This window comes from Nicotiana tomentosiformis, unplaced genomic scaffold (assembly GCF_000390325.3).
Source record: "Nicotiana tomentosiformis unplaced genomic scaffold, ASM39032v3 Un00101, whole genome shotgun sequence".
NCBI classification, from domain to species: Eukaryota; Viridiplantae; Streptophyta; class Magnoliopsida; order Solanales; family Solanaceae; genus Nicotiana; species Nicotiana tomentosiformis.
The window spans coordinates 114,287-132,912 of NW_027174660.1; the positions used below are offsets into that span (position 1 = coordinate 114,287).

The 18,626-nt window shown below is 34.5% G+C and overlaps 2 long non-coding RNA genes across 3 annotated transcripts; one reads left to right on the forward strand and one right to left on the reverse strand.

The window, feature by feature from the left end:
* The first annotated feature begins 7,317 nt into the window (after positions 1 to 7,317).
* LOC104108459 (uncharacterized) lies at positions 7,318 to 11,061 on the forward strand. 2 transcript variants are annotated; one of them, XR_011413190.1, is made up of 4 exons: positions 7,318 to 7,673; positions 8,936 to 8,999; positions 9,844 to 10,203; positions 10,878 to 11,061. It is a non-coding gene; the product is annotated as an uncharacterized lncRNA (long non-coding RNA). The 2 variants fall into 2 exon arrangements; XR_011413189.1 differs by having other exon boundaries at positions 7,320 to 7,673; positions 10,895 to 11,061.
* A 1,414-nt stretch (positions 11,062 to 12,475) lies between these two features.
* LOC108947246 (uncharacterized) lies at positions 12,476 to 13,243 on the reverse strand. The gene is made up of 3 exons (XR_001971683.3): positions 13,102 to 13,243; positions 12,784 to 12,981; positions 12,476 to 12,611 (listed from the first exon to the last, which is right to left on the reverse strand). It is a non-coding gene; the product is annotated as an uncharacterized lncRNA (long non-coding RNA).
* Positions 13,244 to 18,626: the final 5,383 nt, after the last annotated feature.

Below are 18,626 nucleotides of genomic sequence, written 5' to 3' on the forward strand. Positions count from 1 at the left end.
CATTTATTAAGCAAAATAGCAATATGAAAATGGGTTAAGCAAAATAGCAATATGAAAATGGGTTGAGACCTGTGTTTTATGATTATGAGATGAGGTGTCACATAGTGACTTTTATTTGAAAGATTTATATTCGAAAGATTTTACTTTGAAAGATTTATATTCAAAAGATGTTTATTTGAAAACTTATATTTGAAAGATTATATTTGAAGGACTTACATTTGAAAGGTGTATATTTGAGGGACTTGAATAATTGGTTGTACTTGTGTTCCTTATTTGTTTGAGTAATATTTATGATATTCTTGTGGCCTGGTTGTTCATATCCCTAATTGATCCTCGTTGCCATCACTGTTATTTGATTTCTATTATTTTTGTATACTGCTATATTGCACATGTTATTAGACTAGTGAGTGTCTTGATTGTACCTAGTCACTACTCTACCGAGGTTAGTCTTGATACTTACTGGGTACCGACTATGGTGTACTCATATTACACTTCTACACATTTTTGTACAAAGCCAGGTATTGGAGATATCGGATTCGGACAGAGATTAGAGTGTGATCGCAAGGATTCAAGATAGGGCTGCTTGGTCGGCGCAGTTCCTTGGAGACTTTCCATTTTATTGTACTGTCAACTCTTATTCGAACAATATTGTATATTCGATCCTTGAGATCATTGCATGTATTCAGTTGGAGTTCGTGACTCAGTATTACAAGTCTTGGGAGGTGGTTATATGTCATGACCCAAAATCTCATCTGTCGTGATGACACCTATCTCAATACTAGGCAAGCCGACAATCTCAATAAACTCCTATATCTTTTAAGTTTAAAAACAAAATAATTAAATTCAGCGGAAGAAAATTCACAAATACATATATAAACACTCCCAAAACCCGGTGTCACTGAGTACATGAGCATCTAATATGAATACAAGTCTGGAAATTCCATAATATTTTGAGACTAAATGCAGTAAATAAGAAGGTAGGGAAGGAGAGGCAAGGTCTGCGAAACACGACAGCTACCTCTGAATCTCCGAAAAGTCAATCGTGCGAAAGAATTAACACCCGCTATATCCGGGAACACCTCGATCTTACATTTGAGATGGAAATTTGAAAAAAATTGTAAAAATCTCATAAAATAAATTTTTGAGATTTCGATGTCTATTTGGAGTCGGATTCCGAGACGTGAGCCCCACTGACGATTTTTAGGTTAAAATTCGGATTTTGTTAGAAAAATTATATTTTCTTATGGAATTTATTCTTATAATTGGTATTGATTGAATCGAATAAATTATGATTAGAATCGAGCCGATCAGAGTCGGAAAATCGAGGAAGAGGCATACTACTTGACTGATTGAGCGTGGTTTGAGGTAAGTGACTTGTCTAACTTTGTGTGAAAAATTCGCCTTAGGATTTGTATGGATATGAAAATGTTGATGTGTTGAAAGTCGTGTACACGAGGTGACGAGTGTGTACACTGGCTAAATGTGAAAGATTTTATCTTTAAATTGTGTAGAGCATTGTTGCATATTAATTAAATTATTTTATTCTGTTATATTCATCATCATTAATATATTTTCGTATCTTAAATTTGCCTGACCTGATCCTGCTAAGTGTGTTACCTGTTTAATTGAAACTCTGTTTCTTTTGTTCTGTGCATTATTTGAAGGATAAATTTCTTAAATTTAAATATTATTAAAAATGAAATATTTTATATTTAAAATTATGATATTTAGACAAGGTGTTAAATTTGTGAAATATTATTTTTGCTGAATATATTGTGAAGATTTTTGTATTCATTGTGATTGAGCTGTGAGCTCCGTATTGTAGAAATAAGGGATATTATTCTGTTGAATATTTTGTGAGACTTTGTACTCATTGTGATTGAGCCGTGAACTCCTTATTGTGGAAAATATTCTTGTTGTTGATTTATTTTGGCAAGTTGAAATATTTGGGTACTTGAGGTGCAAATTGTAATATATTGTGATATTGATACGCATGCGGTAGTATAAGGTTTGGGTGTTGAAACGCATGAGGTGAGATAAGGGTGGCTTGATACGCGTGGCTAGTAGGGGAACAACTAGAAGTCATGCGGTGTGATAAGGGTGGCTAAAACGCGGGATGCTATTTCGGGAAAAATATTTTCTTTAAAATTAAATGTGAAGGCTCCCGCGGTGATATAAGAAAAATGAGATATTATGAATTTATTTATGATTTGGGACTACGAGACGGTACCTCGGGAGTACCCTTATTGATATTTCTTTATGGCTGCATTGCGTTTGGTTATTTTTGATGTTTTTCTTAAAGTTGTAAATTTCTGTTTTCCTTCCGCGAGGTGTTAATTGCCCTTATTCTGTGTAGTTAAATTATTACATACCATTTGCTTGATTTATCCCCATTGTTATTATTGTTATTATATTGTTAAACTTTTTTCCCTGTCTTTTATTATTCCAGTAGGGCTTGACCTGACCTAGTCACTACTCTACTGAGGTTAGGCTTGACACTTACTGGGTACCGCCGTGGTGTACTAATACTACACTTTCACGCACCTTTTTGTGTAGATCTAGGTACATCTTATCAGACCAGGCATCAGTGAATTGGCCATACGAGGAAACTTCGAAGTATATCTGCCAGTGTCCGCAGACTCCGGAGTCCCATTTTATCCTTATTATGTTGCTTCCTTATTTTCTTTAGATTCTGATATATAGAGATATTGAGGATAAATCCTTAAAAGCTTGTGACTTATTTCTACCGGGTTTTGGGAGTTGAAATTATTAAATTTGCAGTTCTTATATATTCGACTGTTGAGGATTAAATTTCAATTTACATTCAGTTATTCCGCATTGATAGGTTAATATAGTTTTAAAGACTATGTGCTATCACGACATCCTACCGAGGCATTCTGCCGATTCAGTTAAGTTCTTCGGATTTGGGGTCGTGACCGGAGGGGTCTGATTAGGTACGTAGAAGTAGCTTTATCTTGTTTTTTATAGGCCGCTAACATGGAGTGATGTAAAAGTAGCACGAACGATTCTCGTTTTTTATTGAGTTTTAATTTGACACGACGCACTAAATTCATCTTGAATAGCTAAGATTAGATGACAGCATTAGCTTTTAAAGATGAGATATTTCTTTGTATTTTTGGTTGGATCGGTTTTTGCTTGCATATCTAAGTACAATTAAACTTCTTTATGACATGCTCATTTGTTTCGAATTTTTTTGATTGTTATAACGAAGGGCTATTAAAAAAAATATATATTATAATATAACATAAAAATTAATTCCATAAAAAATTTGACTTTTATAATGAATGACTATATTCGAGAAAGAAACATTGATCATAAATTCTAACGAGAATATACATAAAAAAGAGGTATGTTATGCATTTATTCATTCATTCAATGCAAAGATTATATTACTAAATTTTGCTTAATATTTTATTAGTATAGCTTATCTTAAGACGGGGTCATTATTGGCCCGTTGCCCCTAACCCTACAATATTTCTTGCCAAACCCTGAGGTCTACACGTTTTACCATTCCTTCCATAATTTACCGTCAAACTTCCCACCAATTTTGCTATAACCTAATTAAAACAGAAAAGGGCCAAAACTGTCCCTAAATTATTCGCGTGGGTTTAAAAATACCTTTCATCCACCTATTTTGTAAAAACTGCCCTCACCATTAAAAATCTTGCTCATTCATGCTCTTATTTCTTACGGACCTTTGCTGAATAATTTTATTTTGTTATATAAGACGTGGCAATTAGTTATTGCTCAAAATTAAAAATACCACTCTAACCCAGATCTGATCTGTAAATAAGTCACCCACAATCCATCTTAGTCGTTCCAACCTGTTAAACCCCTTTTTGCCCCTCAAACACCCGATTCTATACACGACTTATGATCCAATCGTTATTTTGGTTTCATTTGTCAAAATTTCATATTTTTCTTTTTTATTAATTTATTATTTGGTACCCTATCCCTTTCCTTGTTCATCTTTCCCAACTTAATCATCGCCAACATTTTCCCAACCAAATCATCGCCGTCGAACTGTGAAGCTAATTTGCTCACATGATTTCAATTAACTCCAAAAAAGCTACATAGTGGCACAATAAATATCACTTTGGTAGAAACATAACTTATTAAACCATAAAATCTTAAAATAAACCATTAATTTAATTCTAAAGAATACGAGATTTCACTCAAAAAATTAAATTAAATAAAAAAATATTAATTTAAAAATTAAATTAAGGCCAAAAAATCTGAGTGTAAGAGGAAGATATGTGGGTGTTGAAGGGTGAAGATCTTAAAGTTGAAGCCGACAGTGGTCCTCAGTCGCCAATGGCGAGTTATTGTACTTTGGCCATGGAGTAGAATGATTAGAGAAAATGTAGAGTGGAAGTGTAGGGATGAAAGAGGAGAAGTTGAGAGGTGAAGTTAGCGCATTTTAAAAAGTGGGTCATGGGTCGAGTATGGATATTTTAGGTCATTGAGTGGGCTAATAGGATATGGGATGAGGTTTTAATTTAAGTCATTAGGAAATTGACACATAATAAGTAATAAAATATTATCTTAATCAAAATAGGACAGTTAGTTTTCAGGGTATGGGTGGGCCGGAAAATTAACGTTAGGGGCAATTTTTACAAAATAGATGGACGAAGGGTATCTTTAAACCTAAGCGAATAAGTTAGGTGCGGTTTTAGTCCTTTTCCGTAATTAAAAAAGCAACCTTTACTAACATTTAATATTCTTTTTATTGACATGTAAATTTTCAGTCACGCTAATACAAATTTTACAAACTTAAATATTCCATCGATTACACGACCATGAGCGTCTTTATTTTTCATTAAAAAGATTATCGCATGAGACGTGCGTTTATTTGCTTATTTGTAGTAATTCTACATTAAAAACTTATAATTACGGTATAATGGGCTAACCATGAATAAATGTATCTCTACAGAACTTAAATATAATATGCACCACTGAGAAAAAATCTCAGCTCCAAGAATTAACAGCACGTATTTGTTAATTGTTGTGATTCTCCCTATCCCCACATCCTTTTTAAAAAAAAAATTTAATATCTTTGTAATGATCTTATTCAACACCTCTAATTGATTTTAAAAAAAGGCTGACCTCGTAAGATTCTACTTAAAAGAAGGTAATTCTTGAATTCTTTTCTAAATCGTCTTAGTTTTCATTAGTTCGACTATGAAGGGCTCGAAATCAGTCTTCTCAGGCATAGGACATGTTGCGGGGGATGGCATCTCGACACATTTGCCGCACACAGCATAAGCTGAAATTTATATCATGTTATTAGTTGTTGTTAATCACCAGAACAGCTGCAGAAGTTGTTATGCTTCCCCTAGTACTACCGAAACATTTGCTCAGTGTGCTCAACTTGCTTTAAGCAAACCATAACTCTAATGTGACTAACAAACAGAAAAATGGATATTTCTTTGAGCAATACAGACTACAACATCAGTGCGGACTTTTTCCCTAAGCACCTGGTGCAGAAGTAAATGTCCACCGCTCTTATGGCAATGTTGCGGCTACTCCTTGTTTATTTCTGTTAAGATCGGGAACCCGGGTAGTGTGAAATTTAACAAAATAACGGTATAATGACAATAATAAAGACAATACAAGTTGATAACAACGACAATTAAAGCATATAAAGAGACACCAATTTAATATGGTTCGGTCAGTGTGACCTACGTCCACAAGCGGAGAGGAGCAATTTTACTATACTAACGAGAGTACAAAAGAGAGTACAAAATTAGAGTAAATACTCTAATTAATCCAAATACCCTAAGACAATAATCTCACAAGTTCACTCCAAAGAAAGAGTTCACACAAGTGCTTCCCAACACTAACTCTCATACAAAACACTCTTAATAAAAGAGGAAAGGAAGATATAAGAAATGAAGACTCAAGTCTTGTTGGTGTATTTAAAATGAACTAATGACCTTCCCTTTTATAGGCAAAAAAGTCTTGGCCTCTTAGGCATAAAAGAAGAGATACAACTTGTGCAAATGATGTCTACCACACAATGCAATATTTTTGGGTCACAAAGAATATTGCCAACAAAGTCTACACTTTGCAAAGATTCTTATGTTTATGTGAGATGGGCTCCATTAGCCAAAATATTGGCCATAATTACAAATCTCCACCTTGGCCTAATTTTGGCTGATATAGTAAGTTTGCTCCACCTTCTCCGCAAAAGCTCCAATGGGCATATGTCAAAATTTAATTCCATCAAAATTAGACAAGTTGTCTGATACCGAAACTGTAGTAGGGTCTATAACAGTGGATCCCAATAAAGTATACAACGAACCAGATCTGTGTGGTTTCATGATCACAAGAGCTCCTTGAAAATTTTTTAGAACTCTACTTTTACCAGTGAATTTGCACCCAAGGGATTCTAAAGTGCCCAAAGAGATAGATTTTTCTTCAACTCAGAAACATATCTAACGTCGGTGAGAGTTCTCACCACACCATCGTGCATTCTGATCCGAATTGTACCTTTGCCAATAACGTTACAAGTAACATTGTTACCCATTTGGACAACTCCACCTTCAACTGAATCATATGTAGAAAATAAGTTTCTGCTAGGACACATGTGATATGAACAACCAGAATCTAAAATCTACTCATTGTTTAATCTGAAACTAGTTTCAGTTGCTAAAAATATAGTTCCCTCAATCTCATCAGTTACTACACTAGCTTCGGCGGTGTCAGTATTTTTGTGCTTATTTTTTATTTCTTTATGCGTTTCTTTATTTTTCATTTTATAGCTTTCAGAGATAATGTGATCTTTCTTATCACAATAACGACACTCTAAATTATTGTATCTAGATATGGAGTCGGATTTGCCCCTAACAAACAAGTCAACTTCCACTTGAGTTCCATTAGCTTCCCCAGTAATATCACTATCTATCTGTTCTTTTGATTTTAAGATATATTTAATATCCTTATGAGAGATATTATCCTTTGTATAAAGCATAGTATCTCTTATATGCTTAAAAGATGGGGGTAGAGGACAAAGCAATAACACGTCTTGATACTCATCTTTAATTTCAGCATCTATATTACTCAAATCCATAAGAATGGAATCAAAGGTGTCAAGATGAGAGAGAATAGAGGTATCTTCACTACAACAAATTTGGCCTAAGACCACACTAATTTTAGACAAAGCTGGGAAAGTGTTGCCAATAGTGTCTATGGGAACGCTTTAAAAGTGTAGCCTTTATTTTGAGTTTTTGGCCACGGAAGTTTAAGCTACGTTTCTAAAGTGTACTTTCTAAACGTAAAGGCAACGTATTTTAAAGGTTGCCAAATCATAAAATATTTGGCAACACTTATTCACCTATATACAACGCTTTTAAAGCGTGCTATCTTTTTAATCACAAAAACAACACTTAACAAGTGTGCTCTAAAATAAAGAAAAAGATTTCATCAAAAATTTTCCTCAATTATTTCTTTCAGTAAATTTTTTCCCTATTTTGAAAGGGCAAAAGAAAGAACCATCGAAGTCTTCACCCTCTCTATAGACCCGTTAAAATCTCCATCTCCACCACTAAGCCGCTTGGTTCCACCGGTACCAAATCCAGCATCCCTGAAATTTTCTTCTCCATTGACCCAATATATGCGTCTAAGAAAGAGAAAATTTCAGCATTCAAAAGGTATAAATTATTTTATTTCTTTACATGTTCCTCTACAACGTTAATCCCTTTAATTCTTCTAGGTTTTTGCCAAAATTTCTCTTTATTAGGCTTTGTGGCTTCGATTTTTCTTTGTATTAGGGTTTTCAAGTGGTAAATCAACTAATTATTCCATGAGTGGGATTTATTTTTAATTCACATTCCCCTGATTGAAGCCCAATTCACATCACCTAGAAGATTGAAGTACGTTACCCTTCCCTGTAATTTTAAGCTTCTTCAAGAAGCAAAAGGGAACCATCAAAATTCAGTTAATTCATAGTCCATTTACTCACTAACTCTTTTATTATAATTTCTTGCATTTTGTTCTTGGGTTGTATTGTTAAAGGTCACTTGGTTCAGAAAGGTTAGTGGGTTCCTCTTATTTTGTATTTTTTCTCAATTGGGTTTCTTAAAGTTTCTATATTTTGATGTTCTTTATCTGAATTTGCATCCATGATAATTTGCTTTGCTTATTTCTGCATTGTTTATACAGAAAGTGAGTTTCTTTCTCTTGTTATGTATTTTCCTCAATTGGGTTTCTTAATATTACTCGCAGTTTGTATCAATTGATCATTTGTTTCACTTATGGCTGCGTTGTTTATGCAATCTTCTTTTTTTTTTCATTAGTTACAGAAAGTGGGTTATACAATTTTTCTCAATTGGGTTTCTTAAAGTTTGTACCTTTTTGAGATTTTGATCCAAATTTGCATCAATTGATTATTTGTTAGTTATCAAGGGAAAAATAGGTGAGATTTCGAGAAAATAAATCGGGCATAAACTTGTTTGATCAACTATTCTTCACTCTCTCTAGGAGGAGCAGGGATGGTGCTACAATACAATTATTTAATAAAGTTGTAACTTATGTTGTATGTTTATTTAGGTTTTCTTCTTCAGAGAGTATCAAATTTTAGGCTAGGAGTTGTGTTCTTCGACTAGTTATCTGCTAATTGAGTGTCTTTAATTCACCGAGCCAGGTAAATAAGATGCTCTTATATGGGCATTGAAAGGTTGTCATTGACATTTTGCAGTAAATTTAAACATATTTGATAAACAGATTTAACAAAGGAGTCTTGGACAAAAAACATGAATAATACCTAAAGATAGTACACAATACTAATTTGGAGATGTCTATTTTTGAAATTGTCAATTGGTAATGAAGAGGAGTTATTAGCCCATGTTTTCCTTTACTTCCTTGATTTTTATCTTTCATGGCGTCTCATCATTGTCTAATTACCGAAATGCAGTGCACTTATATTTCATCTTCTTGTGGACTAGCAAACATTGAGCAAGCATACAGATATTGAGCAGGTATTTCGGATTTCTGAAAAGCATATCTGCATTTTTTGTATTTTTGCACTGTGTTTCAGCATTTCAGCACATCGTTTCCGTGTTTCTGCAGTTTCGGCATTCCTGCACTGCGTTTCTGCATTTTCTGCTCTTTGCACGGCGCTTTCTTTATTTTTTCACAACATTTCGGCATTTTCTGAATTTTTGCAGTGTTTCAGCATTTCTGCACAGTGTTTCTACATTTCTGCAATTTTTGCACATTATTTTTGGGTTTCTGCACAGTTTTTGAAATTTCTGCATTTCTGGACAGTATTTTTGTATTTATGCAATGTTTCTGTATTTCTGCACAGCATTTCGGTAATTTTTGCATTTTTGCACAGTTTTTCCTCATTTTCTGCATTTCTACACAGCGTTTCAGAAATTTCTGCATATCTGGACAGTGTTTTTTGCGTTTCTTCAAAGTTTTTCTGTATTTTCTGCATTTCTGCACAGTGTTTCAGCAATGTTTGCATTTCTGCAGTGTTTTTGCATTTCTGCACAGTTTTACTGCATTTCTGCACAGCGTTTCGGCAATTTCTGCGATTCTGTACAGTGTTTCTGCATTTCCTATGCAGCATTTCGGTATTTCTGCATAGTATTTCTGTATTTTCTGAACAGTGTATTTTATGCACATTATTTCTGGGTTTCTGTGCTGCATTTCAGAAATTTCTACATTTTTGGACAGTATTTTTTGCGTTTCTGCATAGTTTTTCTGCATTTTCTGTATTTCTGCATAATATTTCGGCAATTTTTGCGCGTGGCATTGGTAATGTTTATTCGACACTTTGTTAAAAATATGACTTTCATTTCTTTACATCGGATGAAGCATTTAGTGCAGTGTTTGGAAAGGAGCAGCCTGGTCGAATACGATGGTATGGTAGATCAATGACAACAAGTACTCTGAAAAAAGATGAGGAAATCAGCAAGCTCCAATAAAAGCATAACAATGAAGTCTCTACTTTGAAAGAAGAAATGCAAGAAATGAGAGAAGAAATGTAAGAATTGAGGCAATTGCATCATTGCTTTAATCTATTGGTGTAAAACAATCCTGGACTAAATGTTCAAGATATACCAGCATCTGTTGGATCTAACCAACCTTCTCCAGTTGATGTAAGTAGCGCACAGGCTGTAAGAGGCCAAAATCTTCCACACTCTTTTGGATCAACCCATAGGAATTCGTGAAAAGGTATTTAGACTCTACATTTCCGCCAAACTTAAATGCTTTCTGCTTTGTATTGAGTTTATTGTCGAAATTTTTGGTCTTGAATTAGGTGATGTAGATCTTAGAGTTATTTTAGCAACTATAGAAAGATTAGACACTAAATGTGGCGAGTTTTAACTTATTGTTGTCTTTGCTCTATTGTCCTTCGAGACGACTGTTAATGACCAGTTTGCAAGAAGGCCTGCAGAAGAGAGTGGACTTTTGGTTGCCTGGTTCTTTCTTAACACCAGATCTAAGAACTAAACTATTTACCCTCTGTTGATTAGGACAATAATAAGTTGAGTAGCAATGTATCTTCTTTTGTCAACAAAATTGTGTTTCCACTGTTCTTACTTTAAAAATAGGATCTAAAGTTTAAGAAGTAATACTTCCACATAACATGCAACTATGTGGATCAGCTTTTGAACACACTCATCAAAAGCCACATCAAAGTAAAACTAAATGTCGACTTCTTCTCTTCCTAAGTTTTTATATAGTGAACTGGTAATTATAAGTTTTCTTGTATTGCATGGTTACTCATTGTTCAATTTTTATTTATATGTGACTGAAAAATATGCAGAACATGGTGTTACTATATGTTATCCTAGTCTTTGTTCTTCTTGACGAACGATCAAAGATCAATTTCTATCTTATTATAGTTTCTTTTTATGTGTAGGAGAATGTGGGTGATGCAATTCAAAATGGTGGCGGAAAGTCAATTTGATCTTAATGTGAATGCAAAGAATTTTTGAATAATTAGGATGTCTAATATTCATGATACTATATGAATATATTCACTTTTGTAAAGTTTATTATTAATGGGCATTTTGACTCATTATTTTATTAGTATGTGTATTCATTTGCATTATCTTTTTTGGTACTTATTAGTTAATTTAGTTTTTTATATCATCAAAATATATGATAATAATGCATATGCTTGAAATAACTGTGATTACAGGATATATGCAAAATGTAAATTTTAAAAAAATTAAAATATAAATTGTATACCCTAGGCAAGATTGCCACACTTTAAAAGTGTGGCCATATATTTGTACGTCTACCATATATATAAGCAAAGATTACGCTTTGTAAGTATTTCTTTAGAAGCCACGATTAACAAGTGTGGCCTATAAGGTAACAAAGGCCACGCTTTCAGAGTGTAGCTGTAAGGTACAAAAGTGTAGCCATATGGGGTGTAGTAAGCGTTGTCTTTGTTATCTAATAGGCCACGCTTTTAAGCGTGGCTTGTAAGATAACATTTGAAAAGCGTGCCCTTAGGTCAAAGGTTACGCAAGTTTTGGCCACCCCCAATAAAGCATTGCCTAAAGTCGAAAAGTGTGGCCTTTGATCAAATGCCACATTTTTTACTAGTTTAGGCCACACTTTTCCGGGGTGGTCATACACCTAAAATATTGCAGTGCTTCACCCATACGAATTGTATATACCTTCTGCTTAAGGTAAAGTCTATTTTCCACCGTCCTCTTCATATATAAGGTTTTTAATTTTTTCCACATGCCTTTGGCTGTGGTTTCTACAGAAATTTCACGTAAAACCCCATTTGAGAGATTTAAGATGATACCTGATTTTGCCTTTTTATCTATGATGGCAAACTTCTCGTCCGTTATTTTATCCACCATCTTCTCCTTTCATTTTGGCTATTGAAACTATCCCGGTTAGATTCGGCTCTGATACCAATTTGTTAGGATTGGGAACCCAGGCAGTGCGAAATTTAACCAAACAACGGTATAATGACAATAACAAAGATAATGTAAGTTGATAACAACGACGATTAAAGCATATAAAGAGACACCAATTTAACGTGGTTCGGTCAGTGTGACCTACGTCTACAAGCGGAGAGGAACAATTTCACTATACCAATAAAAGTACAAAAGAGAGTACAAAATTAGAGTAAACACTCTAATTAATCCCAAATACCCTAAGAGAATAACCTCACAAGTTCATTCCAAAGAAAGGGTTCACACAAGTACTTCCCAACACTAACTCTCATACAAAACACTCTTAATAAAGGAGGAAAGGAAGAAAAAAGAAACGAAGACTCAAGTCTTGCTGGTGTGTTTAAAATAAACTAATGGCCTTCCCTTTTATAGGAAAAAAGTCTTGGCCTCGTAGGTATAAAAGAAGAGATATTTTTGGGTCATAAAGAATATTGCCAACAAAGTCTACACTTTATAAAGATGCTTATGATTATGTGAGATGGACTCCATTAGCCAAAATATTGGTCATAATTACAATTTGCATAACTTCACAGAGCTGTCATGACTTGCGGAAGCGACCATTCCAGCCACCGGTGACTGTGCTAGAGGAGCGATAATGTTATCGTGGGCTGGAATTGTCATGCTTTTATTCTCAACCATGTTCCACAGCTCCTAAGACTGTTGCATGAATTCACAAAAATATAGTCAATTTCAATACCAGGCATACAAGACTTTAAAGGAGATTTGTTGGGTATTCTTTCAACAGTTGTACTGGATGAAAATGAGCTAACTAAATGGACATTTTACAGAAATGATTGAAGTAGAATTGGCAAAAGAAATCAATAATTACCCTCATTTCTCCAATCACCAATAGAGCTGAATAGCTAGGATGAAAGACACAAGAGTGGAACTGATTCTCATTGGAGCTTAGCTCATGGATGAAATCACCGGTGGTCAATGACCAAACTTTAACGGACTCCTCACTTACTGATGCCAGTAGATTACCATTGAGATCCCAACAAAGGTAGTTCACCACTCCAGAATGTCCCTGTAAACACTTTTACTTTGGGATGGCTGGAACATCCAGAAAATACAAAAGTGCCAGAAACATAAATTGACCGAGTAACAGTCAATTTAATCCACCAAAAGTGGGAAGGTAACGATGAACCTGGAAAGACTGTAGTTGCCTGTCATTTTCGACGTCAAAGATTGAAACCACCTTATTTGATGCGCCAGCCAGCTGATGACCAGTTATGGGCTGGAATCTCACTTGTGCACTGCCTCCTTGCTTCAAATAGAAAGAGGAGACAAATTGAAGATAGTTCAATGCAAAATTATCACCTATACTTGATTCGAACGAGGTCGAATATAACATATACTTAGTTATGGCTGAGGGCCTGATAGATGTTAATTTGAACGATGTCGAATATAACCTATATTTAGTTATGGCCAAGGGCCAATTATGTGTTAATTCGAACGAGGTCGAATATAACCTATATTTAGTTATGTATGCCTCTAGGTGCGGCATTTGTCGACGTTGTGAACTTTAAGGCAATGTTTCCTTGGTTGTACATTTGGAGAAATAGAAATAAACTTCATGCATTTGTGCATTGTTCATACACTTGGAGAAATTTACATATATATTTTTTTTGTCGTTGGCTGGTTGTCACGACCCAAATTTCCCCCCGTAGGATGTCGTGATGACACTTAGTTTTAGGGACTAGGTAAGCCTAACACTTACTGAATTAGAGATGACTCAACCAACAAGTATTAAATGTAAAATAGAAATTTCCTACAATCCCAAAACTGGTAGTACAAGTCACAATCAGGCCCTCGGCCTCACTCAGTCATCAATCTCTCCAGTCTCTCGGGCCCACAATGCCATGAAACTAGCCCAAAAATGATGATAGGATGTGTCAATATATAACAACAGAGGCTGAGATATAATATGAAATGAATAAACATGAATGAGTATGAAATTATAATTTAAACAAATAATTCAACAACAATACGACCTCTGTGGGTCTCAATAATACCGGCATATAGATTCAACATGATTTTTAGCTCAATTTCTCTAATACATAAAAGTACATAGAAAATGTCAAGATTTATTTGACTACACAATTTCACGGAATCAATTACGTCATATTTTCTACGGTGCATGCCCACACACCCATCACCTAGCATGTGCGTCACCTCCAAACAAATCACATAACACGTATATTCAGGGTTCATACCCTCAGTTCCAAGTTTAGAAATGTTACTTACCTCGAACAAGCCGAATCCAATGCCGACCAAGATAACCAATACTCCGGAAATTTCCTTCCACGCTTATCAACCTCCAAACGCCTTCCTATCTCCTCAATTCAAGCCAGACGAGCGTATCTATTCAAACAGTGTGCGAGTTAATCACAATGTACTCTAATGCTTACAATTTAGCAATTTATAAAATTTTCAACTCCGCTTGAAAAGTTGACAGTGGGGCCCACATCTCGGAATCCGACGAAAATCATAAAATTCGATAACCCATTCAACTACGAGTCCAACCATACTAGTTTTACTCAAATCTGACTCCAAATCGATATTCAAATCTCGAAAATTCATTTTATGGAATTGTAGTAAATTTCTCCGATTTCTCTTGAAAAATCAATAATCTAACGCCGAAAACGAAGATTAATTCATGAAATATAATCACAAGGGAGTTAAGAACACTTACCCCAAGTTGTGTGGTGAAATTTGCCTTTGAAAATCGCCCAAACCGAGCTCCCCAACTCTGTTTTTGTAAAAAAATGGCAAAACCTCCCGTTTACAGGGATTTTAATGTTCGAGCGCCACAGGTGGCGTGGGGCGCTGCATGTGGCGCTATTTCCAGAACCTCTAAACATCCCAGCGCCAGGGCTAGCGCCCCACGCTACCCTGGGCGCTAGTGACGGGATTTTATTTTTTCCGACACGGAAATGGGCTTAACTCTGTCATACGATGTTCGAATTCGACGATTCTTTTTTATATGGCTCCGTAATTTAAATACGAATATAATGATTCAATCAAAACTTAATATGGATCTCATTTTCTTAATGTGATACCACGTATTCTTGAAGAATCGACGTCGAAACATTCTAGAAATATCCAAATTAAATTCCGTTAACCATCCGAAATCCACCCGAGGCCCTCGGGACCTCAACCAAATATACCAACAAGTCCTAAAATATCATACGAACTTAGTTGATGCTTCAAATCACATCAAACAACACAAATAAACAAGAATCACACCCCAATTGAAGCTTAATGAAACTAAAAAATTTCAACTTCTACATTCGATGCCGAAACCTATCAAATCATGTCCGATTGACCTCAAATTTTGCACACAAGTCATAAATAACATAACGGACCTATTCCCATTTCGAGAATCAGATTTCGACCATGGTATCAAAAAGTCAACTCCCGGTCAAACTTCCAATCTTTCAATTTCCTATTTTTGCCATTTCAAACCTAATTTAACTACGGACTTTCAAATAATTTTTCGGACACACCCCTAATTTCAAAATCGCCATGCAGAGCTATTGGTATCGTCCAAACTCTATTCCGGAGTCGTTTGCAAAAAAAGTCAAACTCCGACCAACCCTTTTCATTTAAGCTTCCAACATGAATTTCATTCGTTCGAACTAATCCCGAACACATAAAAAATCAAAACCGACGATTCACACACGTCATAATACATCATATAAAGCTATTCAAGACTTCAAATTGATGAAAGGTCTGGTCATTACAAAGAGCATGTTTGGAAAGCCACAAGGGAATTGGATTTGTGTGTAATTATACAATTTGGCATGTTTGTTTGACCAAGTAATTACTTGGTTAGTGAGGAATTAGATGTAATTGAGAGGGGGTAATTACACTCTGCAATTCTCAAGGGGGAGTAAAGAATTGGGTATAATTATATGATGTAATTATAAGGCAACCTTTCAAATTCTTTTTTTCCTTTTAAATATATTTTTCATATGAGGAAACAAATAAGACATATTTCTCATCATGTAATCCGACCTTTTCATGTTGCATATAATTAATTTATTGCTAGCTGATTCATTAATTTCATTTGGAATATTAATTCTAGCTTCTTCCCATGGATCGTAATCCTTCAATGGACTAGCTATGCTTTATACGGCTTCTCCAAGTTTTGTTCCTTCCATTTAATTGCTAAAATAACCTTCATTAATAGACTAATAAGCACCAAATGAGCTTATCTTATTTGTTGTTGAAATTTGACATGCATTGTTATTATTAAATTATGCTATATTTTCATTGTTCTCTTTCAAGTTATAAAATTATTTATATGGAGAATACCAATTATTTTATTATGATATTATTTACTATTTTATAATTATTTAATATATTTTCTTACAAAAAATATGTATTTAATACATAATAATAAATGATATTTAATATTTGTTATTACATAAGTATTTTCATAGTAAAATTTATTTATATGTTAATATGAAAAAAATTATTTAACTATGTAATTACACTAGTACAATCAAACACTGGTAATTACACTGTAATTACATGACGACAAACAACCAAGCCATTATAATTACTATACTATGTAATTGTCAGATTAAGTAATTACTACCCTAATAATTACATAATCAAGTAATTACACATGACTTTCCGAACAGAATCTAAAGGCAGACAAAATGACCATCAAAGATGTACATCACAAATCCAATGACAAGAAGAATACGAGGAACCACTTCATCTAAGGTCCTATGCTTGTAATCTCCACCACATTTTTTTGTCAGCTTATAAAAGCTTGAAATGCATGTTTTAGAAAGGGCCATATGAAGTATCTCATATCCCTCCCCTTAGTTCTTTTCTCTGTAGCTTAACAATAAATCAGACGAGGCAAAAGATTAGCCAGGTGCACTAAGTTCGCGCTATGCGCGAGGTGTGGGGAAGGACCAGATCACAGAGGTCTATCGTACGCATCATTACCCTGCATTTCTGCATTTCAATAAACCAGATGAAACCTGGCAAAAACTAATGGCATATTAGAAATTTAACTTCACTAACGGAGAAATATAATTTTTACACAATCACTATGGGTGTCGTTTACATAATATATTTTTAATTATCATTTTTATTAGGTTACTAATTAATTCTTATCGTAATAATTTATTAGTATTATATTATAAATGACTTGACAATGCAAATATTTTTTCTGTAATCACTGCATACAACTTAAGCTCTTATATAAAATGTTTATCAAATCATGACTTAGTTAATTAGTAACTTTTCGTTAATTATGCAACAGTAAATTTGGAAAGAAGATGACAACTTAAATAGTAGCGAGTTAAAGTTGAAGAAGAGGGGGCCGAAAAATGGTAGGAAAGGCAGGGTTAAAGGGTTTGGCAAGAATAGTGTAGGTTTATGGGTAAGGGTAGGGTCACTCAAGATAGACACAATTTGCAAACACTGTTTTCATTTTGTTGATATATTTGATACGATGAAGCTATTTTTCGAGAAGTCATTTTCCATAAAGAAGTAATTAATTTTCTGGTGTTTGGCTATCGATATAAAAATGGTAAAAATTACTTCTCTCACATATTACTGAAGTTATTTTTCTTAAAACTTTCTTAACTTTTAACTTCATATTATTTGCTCCTATTAAAATATAGAGATTATTATTAATCGTTTATCAAAAAACTCTCTGACTTTGTATACGGGTAAAACCGGGGTAACCTACACCCCGATTTTCCGGTGGGTCAAAGGAAGCAAAGGAATGATTATATGGGGTCAGAATCGAAGCCGAAATGCCTCGTACTAAGGTCCGAACGGAGTGGTCGCCACCGGGCTTGATAAGACATTACTTCTCCGATCCCAGAACGAGCTCCGAGACCTCGGAAAATACGATAACGGTTACACACGGCCAACATAGGGCCGTGATATCCGCACCCTATCGGATATCACGGCGCAGATCTCGGCCTGTATCGGTAGCGGATCAGTGATTAACGAATTTTTTTTTTTTTTTACCTTTCTTAGAATTGTACTAGGGGTGAAACTCTTCTACTATATATAAAGGGGGTAGTTTTTATTTAATAGACACATTGTAACACGTATATCAAAGCAATATAAACTTATTTCTCCGTTTTCTAGCTATTGAAAAGTTCTTATTTTGATCATAGTTCTTCTTACATATCTAGCCTCGAATCGAGAATTCGACCGAGGGAAGAACTATCGTTAAGATTAAATCCGAGCCTACGCTCAACGTTACTACTGATTTGATTATTTATTTTTTTCCTTAATTCGTTGATCTAACATCCTTAATTACTGGTATTGAATCAATCCACATATTCTTAAAACTGCGTATAAATTTAATTATTATCCGTTTCAAGGGTAAATAGTATGGCGCCCACAGTGGGGCTAAGGATAATAGTGGTGGTTTGATACAAATTTCCATAACACACCTTATTTTACGCTTATTCTTTAAGGTTTTAATTTTAGGATAACTTAAAAATGTCAAACTCTCAGTCTGTTCACTTGGAATTGGGATTAGAAGGTTCCAACAGGTTCGTATGATAATTTTGGACTTGGGCGTATGTCCGGATCGAGTTTTAGATGACCCGGGAGAGTTTCGGCACCTATTATGTAAGTTGGTATTTTGGTAGAATTTCATAAATTTGAGTTGAAGTGCATTTC